Genomic DNA, 11,990 nt, shown 5'->3' on the forward strand with positions numbered 1-11,990 from the left:
TCTTGGGCTACTCTTTTACCAACGAATAGTGGGATTGACCGTCACATAATAACGCCCCCACGGCTGAAAGGGCGAGCATGTTTGGTGTGACGGGGATTCGAACTCGCGACCCTCTGATTGTGAATCGAGCGCTCTAACCATCTGGCCATGCCGGGCTCCTTAAGTTATTAACGGCCCTAACTTTCCTGCTATACTGGTCATACCCGGAATACCACAGAGCTAAGATTGTACGTCAATGCAAAAAATTAAATTTTGGTCAACCGAGATACGAAACCGTCAGTTATTAACGGTCCTACTTTTCCTGCTATGCTGGTCATACCCGGGATACCACAGAGCTAAGCTTTTACGTTAATGCAAAAAATTAAATTTTGGTAAACCGAGACAAGAAACCGTCAGTTATTAACGGTCCTAACTTTTCTTGCTATGCTGGTTATACACGTAATACCACAGAGTTAAGCATGTACATTAACGGAAAAAAATTAGTTTTGGTCAACATTTACCTCCGTCTCTGGATATTCACCGTTCTTGATGGCTTACAACATTATGGGATAGCAATTCACACTTTTCAATTTTATACTAACTTTATTAATCACTTCTTTCATGAACATCTGTGTGAATACATTCTGCAATTCAGGACTCAACTAACAACGTTTTGCTTCGTTGTTTATGATTCTACAATCACGTTCATTCATTATGGAATCAAACTTTGTCATCAATCTTACTTCAGATAAAAATTTCCGTTTCGGAATGATGTAACTTATTTTGTTCAGGCTCGTTTGGATTATTCGGTAAAATGAATAATGCAAAGATTTTTTTTTGAGATTCTAGTTCCGCAGTTAGCAAAATCAACGTTCACCATTAGGCCTAACTTCACAAATAAACTACGTCTAATAGAAATTCCACTTACTAATTTATTTGTTGTATTCACTGAACTAACTAACTGACTCACAGAAAACATACGAACTGATAAAAATCATGCACTGATTACTCTTTAATTGACTAACACGTTTGTTAACTCAGTAACTCACTCTAAAAAACGTAATAATTAATGCTAGCCCATCTAATTTTTATGTATGGTAAAATTATTTCCTAAAATTTGGAGAAAGTTCCAGACATATTACGTTAAAGTTCCTTCTGTCTAGATTAAAAACTTAAGCTACAACACAATCAACAGTCTCTCTATCAAGAACACTTTTGTCATATTTGGACTTCCTTTTACTACTTGCTAACCTTTAGTCAGTTCAGACTTCTATATTTTAAGCTTGGCACTCATTTTATATATGAGAATGAATTAAAACACATGTCTAATGATTAAGTTAATATTTGTTTTAATACAATTTACTAAATTATTTATCATATTTAGTTGTGTCCTTTCTTAATTTTATTTTATAATTTTTTGCTTTAATGGTTTTCTGTACTTCTTGGAAGCTGTTTCGCGTGCACTTTATTAATAACAGTTCTTCTACCACATACTCGATATGTGACATAATTGACTCCCGCTTGCAACTTGGCCCTTCAATTCAGTTACATGCCCTTTATGGCGGTTACATGGGATGTAAGGGCTTATGCAAAACAAGCTAAATACAGCCAGATAATTGTCGGGCATCTTATACATAAAATACAATGTTTTAAAGTTAATAATTCGTAATGAAAATGTTATTTTGTTACTGAACATATCGATTATCTAAGGAACTAATACAATAAAGTAACTTAATGATGATATAAGTGTTTTATATTAAATGTACCGTAGGTTTATACCAGAGAAATATAACTAAAAAACCTTAAACATGGTCATAGCGTGCATTGGGCCAATTCTGATGGCTTGGGATCCACTCTGTACCCATGACGATGGCCCTGTTAGTAAGCTATTTTTCACATAAAGAATTCCAAAGCGGCATAACTTGAAGCACCGAAAAACTTGCTATAAGAGATGTACCCGAAATCTGAGGGTCGCGGGTTCGAATCCACATCCCACCAAACATGCTCACCCTTTCAGCCGTAGGGGTGTTATAATGCAATGGTCAATTCCACTATTCGTTGAATTCGTTGAGTCCGCCAAGAGTTGACGGTGGGTGATGAGGACTAACTGCTTTCCCCCAGTCTTTCACCGCTAAATTAGGGGCGGCTAGTGCAGATAGCCCTCGTGTAGCGCGAAATTCAAAACAAATAAAACTGAAACAATAATTACTTTGTCGAAAAACCAAAAATTATAATATTGTTCATCAAACATTTGGTACAGATAACCAGGGAATTTGTAACAAAAATGACGTGTGGCTGTTACCCTTGTGGCATCTCAAAAATGCTCTTCCATCATTGTATTGTTTGTTTTCTTGTTACCGGAACTCTATAGAAGGTGAAGGAAGAGTAGCGTTTATTTAATCTCGAGATTAGGTCGAAGTTGTCGACAACAGCGTGGGTTCCCAAATAATTACATATATTTTTTAAACGAGGGATCTGCAATATAAGTGATGCAGCTAATTTGATATACCAATCTGAATTTACTCAGGTTGTCCAGAAGCTATTGATAAATATGAATGTTACTTCTTTCCAATTGTTGGATTCGGTGCAGTGCAATGGATTGTAGACGCTCATTATAATATATAATATAATATAATATTTGTAGCATATTTACATTTAAAAAGGTTACCTCCTTCTTCAGTAAATGATTTTTATCTCATTTCATGAATAATTTGTTTACTTCTTAAAAGTATGTGTTTTGCTAGTTCAACCATGGAAATTCCTTCAGTTGTTGAAGATGGGTTTATTCCCTCACCAGTATCCATATTCCAAACATGTAAGTACTTTCAGTTGTTGAAAATGGGTTTATTCCCTCACCAGTATCCATATTTCAAACATGTAAGTACTTTCAGTTGTTGAAGATGGGTTTTATTCCCTAATCAGTATCCATATTCCAAACATGTAAGTACTTTCAGTTGTTGAAGATGGGTTTTATTCCCTAATCAGTATCCATATTCCAAACATGTAAGTACTTTCAGTTGTTGAAGATGGGTTTTATTCCCTAATCAGTATCCATATTCCAAACATGTAAGTACTTTGAGTTGTTGAAGGTGTATTCCCTTAGGACATTTTCCCTCTCCAGTATTCACATTCCTAACATGAAAATGTCGAGGATAGTTTTATTTCCTTACGAAAGCCTCCCTGGCTTGCATCTTCCCTGGTTAACATCCAAATTTATTCTTGTTTGATATCTATCTATCCCAGACTACCCGCTCAAATTCTTTGTTGCTATCGAAGGAAAGCTTCTACACATTATTCTATATTCTAAAGATACGTTACATCTGTTTAGCTTAGCTGTCTCTTATTTGATCTCATTTGCTTGTTTATCAATCTGTTTCATGTGGTCTTATTTGTATGTTTCTCTATTTATCTAAGCCAAACTTTCCCAACTTGTAGAAGCATATGTGAAATGTGTAAATCACATCAAGGGAAGCCAATGTTCGTGAACAACTGTAATAAGTCCTTTTCTCATAAGGACTGCGATCAAACTTTCATTCGATAGCATTTCATAAAAAGATAAGAAAAAACAGTGTTATTTAAATGCTTTACATTATCGCTTTTGGTGTTAATGAAAAGATTGAGAAAAAACCCAACAACAACAAGAACTAAGTTGTCCTATTGTAGTTTCAAAGATTTGTTGTGAGTGAATAAACCGTTACTGGAGTAATCTGGTAACATGTTTTGACGTGTTAAATTCGTTCACTTTATTTTGTGAGGGTTTCAATTGTGGTAATTAACTGCTTAGTTATGAAGGAAGATTGTCAAAGATTCTGATTGGGTAAAATCGAAAGAAGACGAGCGAGAGACAGGCAGAGACTCTCTTGACTCGATGACGTTACAAAAGGGATTGGAGATGAAATGCTTAAAAGAGGAAAGTTGGTGCAGGAAGCGAGGAATAGAGAAGAACAGTCATATTCATGGAACCTCAGAAATGAGAAGGAAATATTAATGACTGATTTAACTGCTGAAAGAGGGTATATTATCAAAAATATTTTACCTATTAATTTTTCCATTTATTGCATCCATTGTTTTTTTTTTTGTTTCTTCTAACTTATGTTGTTGTAAAAATTCTTTATTACCTTGTAAACTGGCGTTAGAGAACTTCTGGCCCAGTTCCTAACCAAAGGTACTGTTTTCCAGCCACATGTCCAATCCATCTATTTTGGTAGACCACCTAGGGTATGCTGAAGATGATAGAGAAAATAGATAAATTTTGCTTTAAAAATAACTCGTGAAACATCTCGTATGAATAATATTTAGAGCTTCTCTCGCACCACGAAGCTAAAATCGTTTTAGATTTTTTTAATAGCATATCTCTTGTTTCTGATTCACGGCAGTTTTTTTCCCTAAAAATCCTCTTGTAGTTGTGAAACAGTTGGCATGAAACCTTCTTTCAAGTACACGCAGTCGGCTTCTGCATTTTGTTCTAATTTAAAACTTTTGTTTTTTGTAGCTAACACTAGGGGAGTCATACCGCGTTTAGGAACGTGTGTGAAGGTGAACCTGTGTTGTGCGCTCAGAAAATAAGGTTAGTAAAGAGTGGTACATTCATTACACACTGATTTTCTGGAATTAAGATCTGTTTACCCTACTAATATTATTATTATGATCTGGGAAAGTATCATAATTTTTTTATTACCTAAGTTGGATGCTGTTATAAATTGGACTTCAACTACTGTGTCAATTACTGTAAATTTTTAATGTAGTCCGAATGGGCTACGAGTTTCGTTTTCGTTACCAATTTACCACATTAATTAACCTGTTTACATGGTTGCGGAATCAAATACACACGTACAAAGTGTAGGTTTTCATTAGAATTATCGTCATGAATTCCAAAACCGTATTGTGATTTATAACTGTTCAAGAAACAGTACTCACGAAACATCTAAAGTGTTTGTAAAGTAACAAACTACTTTTTCTTAGCAACCAAAGCATTGACGAGTAAGAAACTACTGTTTCTAAACAACCAAAGCATCGACAAGTAAGAAACTACTGTTTCTAAATAACTAAAATATTTGTAAAGTAACAAACTACTGTATCTAAACAACCAAAGCATTGACAAGTAAGAAACTAGTTTCTAAAGAACTAGAATATTTGTAAAGTAACAAACTATTGTTTCTAAGCAACCAAAGCATTGATAAGTAAGAAACTATTTTTTCTAAGCAACTATAATATTTGTAAAGTAACAAACTATTGATTATAAGTAAGAAACTACACTTTCTAAACAACCAGAATGTCAATAAGAAACTGTTGTTTCAAGAACTAGTGCATTGAGAGTTTCCAAGTCACAAAAGTAGTGAGAGTTTAGAAAATCTTCTATTACTCAGGGTTTTGTTTTTAATAACGTATTTTATACAAATCGTATAGTACAGCATTCAAAAGAAGAAAAAAATATCATCTAAAGCCTGTTTTTTCTGAAGCAAACTAGTGCTAAATAACTTCACTGATTTCAAAATCTCTATAATCGTTAGATAGAGCTTTATACAAACACATAGGATTAATTGCCCAGTGTAGGAACGATATGGTAGAATAATACAGTGTATAATCGTAACTGATGCGGGTCGTGGTACATGTTAACATGGTTTATCGAACTTTTGTTCTGTTCGATATTCAGTTTGAAAGTTTTCTTCCGTCAGTTGTTCATTCTTACTATTAACTTTTAACCAGAGAGAATTCATGGAACCACTGCTCACACTGAATGTTAACTTATAACAAGGGGAGACTTTGTGGAACCGCTGTTCACTCCGAGTTTTAACTTTTAACCAGAGAGACTTCATGGAACCAGTGTTCACTCTGAATGTTAACTTCTAACAAGGGAAGACTTTATGGAACCGCAGTTCACACTGAATGTTAAGTTCTAACAAGGGGAGACATTATGGAACCGCTGTTCACTCCGAGTGTTAACTTTTAACCAGACAGACTTCATGGAACCACTGTTCAATGTGAATGTTAACTTCTAGCATGAAACCACTGTTCACACTAAATGATAACTTCTAAGAAGGGGAGACTTTATGGAACCGCAGTTCACACTGAGTGTTAACGTTTAACAAGGGGAGACTTTATGGAACCGCTGTTCACTCCGACTGCTAATTTTTAACCAGAGAGACTTCATGGAACCACTGTTCACTCCGACTGTTAACGTTTAACCAGAGAGACTTCATGGCACCACTGTTCACTCTGAATGTTAACTTCTAACAAGGAAAGACTTTATGGAACCGCTGTTCACACTGAATGTTAACTTCTAACATGAAACCACTGTTCACGCTAAATGATAACTTCTAAGAAGCGGAGACTTTATGGAAACGTTGTTCACACTGAATGTTAACTTCTAACAATGGGAGATTTTATGGAACCGCTGTTCACTCAGAGTGTTAACTTTTAAGTAGAGAAGCTTCGTAGAACCGGTGTTCACACTGAATGTTAACTTCTAGCAAGGTGAGACTTTATAGAACCTCTGTTCACTCCGAGTTTTAACTTTTAACTACAGAAGCTTCGTCGAACCATTTCTCACACTGAATGTTAACTTCTCTTCTAACAAGGGGAGACTTAATGGAACCGCTGTTCACTCCAAATGTTAACTTTAACAAGGGGAGACTTTATGGAACCGCTGTTCACTCCGACTGCTAACTTTTAACCAGAGAGACTTCATGGAACCACTGGTGAACAGTGGTGCCATGAAGTCTCTCTGGTTAAACGTTAACAGTCGGAATGAAACTGAATGTTAACTTCTAACAAGAGAAGACTTTATGGAACCGCTGTTCACACTGAATGTTAACTTCTAACATGAAACCACTGTTCACGCTAAATGATTACTTCTAAGAAGGGGAGACTTTATGGAACCGTTGTTCACACTGAATGTTAACTTCTAACAATGGGAGATTTTATGGAACCGCTGTTCACTCAAAGTGTTAACTTTTAAGTAGAGAAGCTTCGTAGAACCGGTGTTCACACTGAATGTTAACTTCTAGCAAGGTGAGACTTCATAGAACCTCTGTTCACTCCGAGTCTTAACTTTTAACTACAGAAGCTTCGTCGAACCATTTCTCACACTGAATGTTAACTTCTAACAAGGGAAGACTTTATGGAATCGTTGTTCACTCCGACTGTTAACTTTTAACTAGAGAAGCTTAGACAGGAACAGCTTTACAGCATGTGTTGTAATCAGAAAGGTCAACTCTGTTATTTTATATATGGTGTAAAAGAATCGTTGCCATTATTGCCTTATAAAATCACCGAAGCCTAATTAATTGTTAGTAATTATTACTTTTATTATTTTATCTGTTGTCGTCTTTGATCCTAGGTATTCTTGTTGGAAATTCTGGCGTACTATTCACTTGTCTATTTCACTAGAGGTGGTAGCAGATTAACAGCCAAAATATAGGATATAATAAACAGTTAACTATGATCCACAAATGAAAAAGTTATTAAGTAATAATTACATTAGGAAATTGTATAGACTATAACAAAGGCCTATATCTGGTCTTCGCAACCTTCTGATCTGAAATCATTGGTCAGGATCTAATCGAATATTATTTAATCTCTGAATGATCTTTGATTTTTGACAAATGAAAAAAAGAACACTTCAAAAACAGGTTAATAAACAGGAAATAATCAAATTGAAACAAAAAGATAAGCAAATCTTTCATATTTTCATCTTCAAGAAGTTGATGATAAAAGAACACCAACAACCACAAAATAACTTAAATACCGCATTTTTTTCGAACGTCGTTTTTCGAGGTAAGAATCTTGTCACGAGTACTTGTTGTCGCAGAGCTTGTTACAAACTTGTTGTTATTTTTCACCCCCAACAGTTGGTTACAATGTTTATGTTTGTGTGCCAACTTTTATGTCCTTGATGAGCTCGAGGTTACGTGACGTCAACCTTGTGTGTGGAGGAGTGTCTATGACGTGTAAATTGTATGACAACAAGGAAGTCAAGCTTATTTTCAGCAATGGCGGTTGGTTGCAAAGTATTTTTAAGCTTCTTAACAAAAGACTTATCCTGAAAGATAAGAGAAAGCACTTAACCAAAGAGTTATCTTAAACAACAAGATAAAGTACTTAACAAAAGACTTATCCTGAAAGATAAGAGAAAGCACTTAACCAAAGAGTTATCTTAAACAACAGGATAAAGTACTTAACAAAAGACTTATCCTGAAAGATAAGAGAAAGCACTTAACCAAAGAGTTATCTTAAACAACAAGATAAAGTACTTAGCAAAAGACTTATCCTGAACACCATGAGAAAGTTGTTAACAAAAGACATACCCTGAACACATGAGAAAGAACTTAACTAAAGCAATACCCTGAACAACAGCATAAAGTACTTAACTAAAGAGTTATCCTGAACAACAAGATAAGGTACTTAACCAAAGAATTATTCTGAATACCATGAGAAAGTAGTTAACAAAAGCCATACCCTGAACAACAAGATAAGGTACTTAACCAAAGACTTATCCTGAATGACAAGAGAAAGTACTTAACCAAAACCATACCCTGAACGATAACAGAAAGTGTTAACCAAAGTTCTACGCCAGATGACAAGATACAGTATTTTACCAGAGTCTCACTCTAAGCCTGAAGAGATATTACTTGATTTTTCTGAGTTATAAAAAAGTCACGAGATTTACGATGAAAAAAACAACACTCTATTGTCATGAAATATACCATTTTATTATCGTAGGTTTTGACACTTGCATAAGAGGTATTGGAAGTTGTTTCAATGGTGACTATTTTCAGTTATTAATAAGAACTGAATGAAAGTAAAGAAGAGTACATAATAACTACATATCTGCTATATCCAGTGCCGATGAGGCCTTTCGTTTAGTCCCAGTGTTCTTCAGGCCGGCCGAGATGCGACAGAATACAATAGTGGTGAGGCGCTATGGATATTAGCATATCGCTTGGCAACAAAAGTTACAGTGAAAACTGGAATGAAGCGTAATAGTTCATCAATTTCATTCATGTAACAACACATCAGAATGAAGTAAAAACACAAAGAAATATTATATTAATGGAATAATATATTTACCAGTAATTTGTCTTTGCACGAATATTAAGTTAATCTGAAATAGATTTATTTAACATTTTTCTTGTATGTTATTTTTGTCTCTTCTCACCTTTCTATATTAGTGGAGTATGCTGTAATACTGTAAAACAGAAACTTGCGGCGTAACTAGTTTGAGGATAGCGACGCCAACTGCATTAGTGAAGGGGGGATGATGGCTTGTTGGCACAGCTTGGACGTGTACGTTTTGCAACACGCCAGTCAAATCTAGAAGGCCAGACAAACAGTTTGTAAATAGATTTTCATTAGTTGCTGACACTTTAGGAACGCCAGTAACTGAGCTACAGTTGTTTCTTTAACATTCTTGCCGGTTAAGAAGTAAAGGTCGTATTAGTCGTTGCAATCTTGTTAAGTATTCGTACTTTACGTCCGAAGGAACTTAAGGTAAGAACACCATTCTTATATGGCTTGATGCTCTAAACCAGGAAGCAAGATAGTGCATTTGTCAATGGAAAACTAATTCCTTGGAGAAAGTAAACCTTTGCGTCGAGTTGAAATCAAACTATTTTTACTTGTTAAGGGGGGTTTAGATGTTTCAAAAAACAAAATGTAATTTGTTGATTTCGTAATGGTCAAAACGCGAATAACATCAAACCCAAGGTCGTGACCAAACCACTGCAGCCCAGTTATGGCCTAGAAGTTAGCGTGCATGGAATGGGAAGCCGAGTGTTAGTGTTTTGCGTTCCGTTTCCGCAAAACGCGCTCCGCACTCTAGGGTAGTGCGTGCTCTATGAGGGTGACGGCAGAATCTCAGACAAGAGTAGCCCAAGAATTGGCGGAGGCTGACCTTCCTGTACTATGCCTAGATAACTTTTGTGTGGCTTTGTGTGAATAGTCTGAATCAAACTATCGGGTCGTTTATGGTGTATTTGAACCGTCCAAACCCTGATATATTAATTGATTTCGGACTCGATTAGCTCGCATCATCCAGATTGAAATATTTTTTGAGGTGGTGGCATTGGCATTTTTCGAATGGTCTTCATAATACGCACTCACATGTATATTCAGAATAATGTGTGGTATTAAAAATACACACCAACGTTGCTTTAATCAAATTTCAAGAAACTCAAATTCTATTATAATTTTGTCCAGAAAAAAGGTTCGTTTCTTCTCAACGTTATAATCGAGAAACGGCAAACACTTTGACTATTGCTTGGGCTGACTTTAAAAAGAAAAAGCCTCCCCTCCCCAGTGGTTCAGCGGTAAATCTGCAAGCTTATGACGCTAAAAATCGAGGCTCGATACTCATGGTGGGCACAGAACAGATACTACATGGTGTGTCATTGCGCTGAACAACAAACAAAAACAAAAAAACAACAACAAAAAGTTCACAGTGGATAATTAGGACTGGAACTCCCTCCCCCAAAAAAACAACAACAAAAAAGTTCACACTGGATAATTAGGACTGGAGCTCCTCCTCCTCCCCCAAAAAACAACAACAAAAAGTTCACAGTGGATAATTAAGACTGGAACTCCTCCCCCCAAACAAAACAACAACAAAAAGTTCACAGTGGATAATTAGGACTGGAACTCCCCCCCCCCCACCACACACACAAAGAAACAACAAATAAATTCACACTGGATTAATTAGGACTGGAACTCCCTTTCCCAAAACAAAAAAATACAAAAAAACACGAATCATTTTATAGTGAGATTATTTTGGATTTTGAGTTAGACTAAATTGATTAAATTAAAATATGCAGTTCAATATTTATATACATATATATTTGTTTACCGTAATCTCTCAAAGTTTGTCTGCCAACAACTGTTCAGCAGAAAAGTCTTTGGTTTTATTATTTGTTTGAAAATACAATTCTATATAAAAAAAGATTTGAACATTGTAGGGTGGCCGTATAGCGACCTCTTCTCACATATTTCAGTTTGAAATTGGTAGATTTGTTTCAGCACGAAGTTGCACTGTATTGTGTTTACTAAAGAGATCGAACCGTGAAGTTCAGCGTTATTAGCTCTCACGGAGAACGTGTGAAGACAGTTAAAAAATTCCGTCGCTGAGTTTCTCACCTTTCTCGGAATCTCCTGAGAATAAAATTAAGCTAGTTTAATGATTAGATGTCAAAATTAAAATATTTATACAAACCGAATCATTTCTAATGATTATTTGTATCTAAATAGCATGGTGATACTCCAAAAAATGGATCAGTATTAATAACATTAACATTTACGATTAAGTCGTGTGTAACTTAGGTTTTCTATCTGTACGACTAGTGTTACTAGCTATTTACGATTTACATTTTTAGGGTTAGCAGTTTTTATTTTGTTCAGATATTTTAACCTTCACATAAAGTGATGTTTTGTTTATAATTTAAAGGTTTCCTATGTAAAAGTAATTTATTTTCAAGACATTGAAAATATGTTAGTGTGAGATGTGTATATCAAAACGTATTTTGTTTGCAACAAATTTGGATCAGCTTAAAAACAAAAACAATATTTTCAAGATACTATTCTAGATATTTCAAGGAGAGATACCATTAGATCCCCCTCACAATAAGATAATCTATCTTAGACACTAGCTTAAAGTAGAAATACCGTTAGATCCACCCTCACAACATATGATAATCTATCTTAGACACTAGGTTAAAAGAGAGATACCATTAAATCCCCCCTCACAACATATGATAATCTATCTTAGACACTAGGTTAAAGGAGAGATACCATTAGATCACCCCTCACAACATATGATAATCTATCTTAGACACTAGGTTAAAGGAGAGATACCATTAGATCTTCCCTTCATAACATTCGATAATCTATCTTAGACACTAGCTTAAAGGAGAGATACCATTAAATCCCCCCTCACAACATATGATAATCTATCTTAGACACTAGCTTAAAGGAGAGATACCATTAGATCTTCCCTTCACAACATTCGATAATCTATCTTAGAC

The 11,990-nt window shown here is 35.2% G+C and overlaps 1 protein-coding gene across 4 annotated transcripts in view; it reads left to right on the forward strand.

Annotated features, from left to right (window-relative positions):
* The window catches only part of LOC106463857 (zwei Ig domain protein zig-4-like), an 82,888-nt gene that overhangs the window by 49,604 nt on the left and 21,294 nt on the right, over positions 1 to 11,990 (forward strand). Inside the window, exon 3 of one of the 4 annotated variants that reach the window (XM_022391475.1) lies at positions 4,472 to 4,546. The exons of 2 other annotated variants lie outside the window; for them this stretch is intronic. The gene's annotated coding sequence lies outside the window, so the exon portion shown is untranslated. Of the gene's footprint in view, positions 1 to 4,471; positions 4,547 to 9,327; positions 9,469 to 11,990 lie in introns of those variants that run through there. One more of the 4 variants, XM_013923938.2, reaches the window with a different exon arrangement.

This window comes from Limulus polyphemus, unplaced genomic scaffold (genome assembly GCF_000517525.1).
Source record: "Limulus polyphemus unplaced genomic scaffold, Limulus_polyphemus-2.1.2 Scaffold1504, whole genome shotgun sequence".
NCBI lineage: Eukaryota > Metazoa > Arthropoda > Merostomata > Xiphosura > Limulidae > Limulus > Limulus polyphemus.